This window comes from Rattus norvegicus, chromosome 3, assembly GCF_036323735.1.
Source record: "Rattus norvegicus strain BN/NHsdMcwi chromosome 3, GRCr8, whole genome shotgun sequence".
Classification (NCBI taxonomy): Eukaryota; Metazoa; Chordata; class Mammalia; order Rodentia; family Muridae; genus Rattus; species Rattus norvegicus.
The window spans coordinates 105,904,519-105,911,206 of record NC_086021.1 but is presented as its reverse complement, the minus strand read 5'-3'; the positions used below and the strand labels follow the sequence as shown (position 1 = coordinate 105,911,206).

The window sequence follows — 6,688 nt, the reverse complement described above, 5'->3', positions numbered from 1 at the left end:
AAACACCTTGTAAAATTCAACAACAAATAAATAATCTGATTAAAAGTGTAACAGAGGGTAGGGAAAAGTTCTGTGAAATGCTATCCCATGGGCATGACACAGCCAATGCAATTGCAATTTCACAGTCCTAGTAGCATGCCCGTACAAGACTGGACATGTCAACTGTCAATATTAGATCCAACAGGAGCCACTCTTCTCTCTGTTGAATATTGAGCTGCTGGATTTGAAGGAACAAGCAGATTTTTTTTTCAGTTGTATACTCACTGATGAACTCATCATGCTTAAAAAAAAAAGCCAAACACACGATCACACAGATATCCCTGGATTAACATGGTGAGCCACAAAACAAACAAAACACAACAAAATGCTGTGAATGTAGAAAAGGGACTGGTGTGGGAAAGAGAATATGGATGTTAGAAAACCATGTGAAGGAAATGGTGATAGCAGTCAGATTTCACCTAATATATGTACAAATCTATTAAGTACATGTGTGTATGTGTAAATTTGTGCATGTGTTTACAGGTATTTGTGTGTATATATGTGCATATATGTATATTTGTGTGTGTCAGTGCATCTGGCAGACATCATATGAAGGGAAATAAGAATAGCAAAAGTGTAAGTTAAGGCTCATATGCTGTTCATCACTTGTTACAAATATAGGAGATGATCTCAAATAGCTTATCATAAAGACAGTGAAAGAATAAAAAATGCAGCTAAGAAGTCAGAAGTTTAAAAAAGCCCTAAATACCTCAAATTCCAGACTCTGCCCTCTACCTGTAAGTAAAAGGTTACATTTCTTGAGCCTGCTCTCCCAGGAACTAGATAAAAGGACTTAAGATAAGGCCCTTAGAGAACAATCTTGAGAAACAGGAAGTTCTTCCTTGTGATATTTCATTGGTATTCTTGACACTTTCCAATGACGCCATCCCTGCCCCCTTGGGTTGTGGTTTCTCCCTTTAAATCCCCTTTCTCCCAGCCTCTCGGGGTCGAACTCCACTGCCCCTGCGTGGGATATGAGTCTCGACCCCAGTGCACTGGTTCCTATCAATAAACTTCATGTTTATTACAGCAAGGACGGTCTCACGTGAGTTCTTGGGGGGTCGCATCATCCTGAGACTTGAGTGAGGGTCTCCCCACTCCGGGGGTCTTTCAACAGTTACTCAAGACTAAGAGAAACAGGATAAGGAAGAAGATATAGTCAAAAATGAAGAGATGTGGTATTTATTACAGAGTAGGGACAATGGAATAAGCCCTCTATAATCTATAATGCACATTAAAAAAATACCCAGAGAACTGTGTAGTGATATGTTTTTGGGGAATAAAAAGAGGTAATTTTCATTTGGTTGGATTATTGCCTAGTGTGTACATATATTAAATTATCAAATTTAACTCCCTACATATATCAAATTTGTGTCTGATAAATGTTCAGAAGAATTAAAATAAGTTGCATAACTCACAATTCTTTACTTAATTTACTTCTTTTGAATAAAGTAAAAGAATCTAGTCATAAGTGTACAAGTCTATTTTTGAGGGGTTAGAGTTCCCCAAAGCTCACATAGAGACAAAGCTTTTCCTGTCCTAGGCAAGGGGACAAGGTACTTCTATAAGAGAAGGCTGATTCTGACTTTTTAAACACTATTTCCATAATTACTACTTCAGTCTCTGTGAGCCCCTAAGAGCTCTGCTTAGTTGATTCTGTGCTGTCCTCAATGCCTCTGGATCCTACAGTCCTCCTTCCTCCACCACTTTCTTCCACAGCTTCCTAGAGCTCCAGCCAGTGTTTGGTTGTGGGTTTCTACATTTGACCTCTCACTTGCTGGATGAAGCCTATCTGATAATGATTGAGCTAGGCTCTGAGTACACAAAATATCAGGAATTGTATCATTGTCAGGTTTTGTGTGTGGTTTTTTTCTTTTCTTTTTTTTTTTTTTTTGGTTTTGGTTTTTCATTTGTTTGTTTGCTTTTTGGGTTTTTTCTGTTTGTTTGTTTGTTTTGCCAGTCATGTTTTCTTCTATCCTAGGTCCCTGGGCTATCCAACCTCTGTGTCCTAACCTTCCAAGTAATGTCAGGCATGGACTCTCTCTCAAGTATAGTCTTCAAGTTAGATCGCTTGTTAGCTAGCCACTCCCACACATTCAGTGCACCATTGCCCCAACAAATCTTGCAGAGAAGACCGATTGTTGGTGGTAGGGGCAGGAGGTTCTCTGTATATATGTTATACTTTTTTCTTTATTAATACCTTTAATTATCATTTTTACACCAATACAGCATTAAGGATATATATATATATATATATATATATATATATATATATATATATATATCTTCAACTTCATTTTCAATTTTCAGCAATTCAGATACATATTATGTTATCATCTTAAGACTACAAAGAACACAAAATGAAGGAAGATTGAGAAAGTTGGTTTCCCAAATAGTCACTAGTGATTATGCACTTTCTTCTTAGTGTTTTTTATTGGAACTTAAATGTGCTGACATGGCTCTGCAAGAAGAGAGCTGTCTGGGAGGGGAAGAGGCAATATGAAAATAGACCGTCAGCTAGAAAAAAGCTAACAAGAATATCGACAAACAATATATTTGAAAGGTGCTTGCACTTCTCAAAGAGCCCAACAAACAAAGGGAAGTAACCACAGACCTCAACAGGACACACTTAACAGCACTGTAAAAGGAATGATGGGCAGACTGGAGAGAGATGCGGCAGTAACTTCCTTTAAGATATCCTAGCTGGGTATCAAAGCCTAGAGCAAAGCCTACCTATCTTGGTTAAAAAAGCTGTGACTTAACCTCCTTCACACGGACATAATTAACAGCAGCTTCCCATGGAAAGCACTAGATGGACTGAAATAAAATGTTTATGGAAAGGAGTCAAAACCAGACAGCAAGGTATTGTGGGTACTGAATGGGAGCTAAGTGCTTCTAGCTCTCTGCTCTACACATCAAGATAAAACTCTACAGGTAAAGCACAGGGTAAGTATAAATTAATGTTATGCTTCAAATGCAGCAATCACATGGAGCTGCAAGAAATTAAACATTTCTGTAGACTACAAAAATGGAAAGCACAGCCCCTTGACCATCTTTATCTCAGAAATAATCACTGATCTATGATGCTGTACTATTCAATAAGAAAACAGTGAGGTGCCACCAACACAACCCTCTTGTCAAAGGAAATGACATGCAAACACACAAGAAGGTGATGGGGCTCCACCCAGCATAGGATATTCACTGAAAAAGATAAGCCTGAAGGAAGCCTTACAGAAGAAACCTGGGACACAGCTTTCTCCAAATACACCCCTATGAAAACCTTAACTTTTTGAGTCCTGGAGTCAGCCAGGCCATTTTTCATCTTGAGTTAGTGGAGAAGACAGTTTCAAGGCATTTGCCTTTCCTGAAATTGCTAACTAGAGATGATTCTAGAATATGTTTAAGAATTTACTGGGGCTGGGGATTTAGCTCAGTGGTAGAGTGCTTACCTAGGAAGCGCAAGGCCCTGGGTTCGGTCCCCAGCTCCGAAAAAAAAAGAACCAAAAAAAAAAAAAAAGAATTTACATATATTAGAGGTCACTCCTATTCATAAAGTTGGCTTACTGAACTCTGCAAATTTGGTCATTGTGATAAATCCTACTACTCCCCTGTTTGGTCATGGGCAGAAAACAGCAGATTGTCTCCTGGCTAGACAGTAAGTAAAACAGAGGTAACAAAAAACAAAACAAAACAAAAAACTCCAGTCTCAATGCACGAAGAAGCTACTAAAAAGACTGACCACTAATTTTGGTTCTGGGAAATGAAGCTATCTGTCAACTCCCTCATAGAATGGTGCCCTTGAGGTAATTTTTATTCTTCAAGTGTTCTTAACTTCTTGCCAATGCTATTCAAAACTGGACCCAGTTAGATGGCGGTGGTGTCTGGTTTGGAACAGAGCTGGATGAAGTGCTGAACTTTCCCCACAAGTCATTGCTTATAGAAACTGGAACTGGTGCTGAAGTCAAGGCAGGATCCAGAGAATCCAAATGTAACAGGATATTTGAATCATTACCTCCATATTAGATTTTGGAATAGGTGGTGGGGTGACATGGTTGCTGACGGCAACTGAGGAGGGTGGTGTGGGAATAGTGACTTTGCCTCCAGGTGAAAGTGGGAGTAAGTTCAGGCCCCTGTCCCTGAAGCCCAGGGCTTAGAAGCACCTCCTTTCTTGTCTGTAATGTTCCTAGTACTCAACTTGATGGTTTGTCCTTCCTTGAAACCTAAATCGAACTTGGGATGATTATCTATTTCAAGCAATCCTTTGGAAATCTTAGTTTCCTGCTTTACCACTTGAAGTGATCTTGCAGATCTAAACATTAAAGTCGAAGGCATCTTCCTAATCGGTGAAGCCAATGCCAACAAATGCTCTGTGCCCGGCACCATTCTGGAATATGATCACAAAGTAGCAGCCGTAGTCTGTCACAGTCTCCAGGGCAACACCAGGATACTGTTCTACTGGTGTCTGAGCAGAAAGCTTCCCTGAAATTTTATCTTCCAGTTTGATGTAGGCAATCTTCCCTTTTGAAGTGATTCGGAGGTGACCAGTTGAATACATTGGTCTAAATTCCAGTCAGATGACCTCTAACCTTGGTTAGGAGCCAGTGACTGAATCTAGTAGATGCTGACTTCAGGCTTCATGTAGAAAACAGATTCATGTTCCAGCTTAGCCACTATATAGGCTTCATGTTATGCTTTTATAGTTGGTATTCTTACAGGATTCCAACAGTGGAATTCGGGTTGTCCCTGACTTTTAATTTTTTTGCTACCTCTTGGGACCCCTTTCCTCCTACTAGGTTGCCTCATCCAGCCTTCATATGAGGGTGTGTACCTAGTCTTAGTGTAATGTACTATGCCATGCTCAGTTGAGGCTAACTTCCTTTAGGAGCCTTCTCATTGCTCATTTCTGAAGGGAAATGGAGGGGAAGTACAGGGAGGGAGAGGGAAGAGTTAAGGGAAGAGAAATTACAGAAGGGATACTTTGAACGAGAGAAGAATAAAAAAATTCCTTAAGCATCTTTCTCTCTGGGCATTGTGTATCTTTCTCTCATCCATTTCTCCACCTGCTTGTTTATTCCTCAGGGAAGTTGTGCATATCCTGGAGACCCATCCTTTCATACAGAGCATGAACTACAGGGCAAGTTCAGTCTAGAGCAAGAGTTTTTGAAGAATATTGGAAAATTTATGTCAATGAAGCTCAAAATTTCCAATCAGCCATTAAAGGCTTTAAAACATCAAGATTTTCCAAACTGAGTCCTTCTCGTTGCCTTGATTTATGTTTTGTACTTTAGGAATTGTGAGCAGGGCACAAGCACAACCATTTCATGGACAAAATGCATCTTTTTTAAAAAATAGTGCACAGGGCAGAGGGGGTGATTTCTCTAACTGGATCCTGAGTGTCTGGACATTCCTATCATGACTCATTTACTGAACCTATTTAATCTTAAAATGTGATGGAATGAAATAAAAAATTATTTAAGGAACATTTACTTAAAGCTTTAACTTATTAACAGAGAACTTGCTGCTTGTAAATTGATTAATTCTTCTCTTATTTATATTGCGTTGGAGTACTGTATTTTAAAATATACTAGAAATTTTAGAAGGCCTTGTACAGTAGAAAAATGTTTACATCACTTTTGTTTTCTTTGCGTGGTTCTGACACTAATGCTTGAATAAGACTTTTGTGACAGGTAGTCAAGGAAAAGTGCTATATTGCCCTGAGCCTTAAGTCTATTGCCTCAAGCATATTGTCTGTAACTTAAATGGACCACCATGTTGCATGTCCTTAGAACCTAAGTGAATTCTAAGTAAGCAAGACTTTTAAATATAGTTTTCTTACTCTCTGAGACTAATACAATTGAAACATTCTCTCTTCTCACACATCCCTTCAAGCCATGCTATTTTATTCCCTTATTCTATTTAAAATTAATAGCCTATTTTCCCCTATTGCTATTGTTGATGGTGGTGATGGTGGTGATGGTGGTGGTGGTGGTGGTGATGGTGATGGTGGTATTGGTGTGTGTGTGTGTGTGTGTGTGTGTGTGTGTGTTTGTATGTTTGTGTGTGTGAACACGTAAATAAAACATGCACAGTCAATATAATGCAATGTGTATTTATATGTGTATAACATGGTACAGAAAATATAAATAAGATAACCAATAGAGTATTTTTGGGGAAGATGACTTCTTCCACTTTCAGCATTCCGTAGTTGTTTCAGTTCTTTGTCTAAGGTTGAAGATTCATGGGCTGTCCCAGTCCAAGTTATCATGTCTATTTATTTCATTTATTTTGGTATCCAGGCACTGAGATTTCATGGATATACTCTTCTGATGTGCTTCAGAGACTCCATCTCAGAGAATCCTCCATGTTCTTCTGGATCTTCTAGTTTTTCTATCTCATGTTTGCAATGATCTCTGAACTAAAATATAATAAAATATTTTTTGCCCCAAGTTGCATTCATTTACCTTGTTTAATCAGAACAAAAGAAAATCCAGCTAAGACTTGGTCCTGGTCAAAGGCTGCAGAAATTGTAGTGGTTTGTATCTGTTGCAATGTTTCCTTGTTTAAAAGATATGAACTACACTTTTTTTCTGAATTTAAGATTAAATATATATACACTGTTGTTGGAGATTATGCAAGTTCAGTAAAATAG

At 38.6% G+C, this 6,688-nt stretch overlaps 1 pseudogene; it reads right to left on the bottom strand.

Annotated features, from left to right (window-relative positions):
* Positions 1 to 3,887: 3,887 nt before the first annotated feature.
* Positions 3,888 to 6,304, bottom strand: Necap1-ps1 (NECAP endocytosis associated 1, pseudogene 1; annotated as a pseudogene).
* Positions 6,305 to 6,688: the final 384 nt, after the last annotated feature.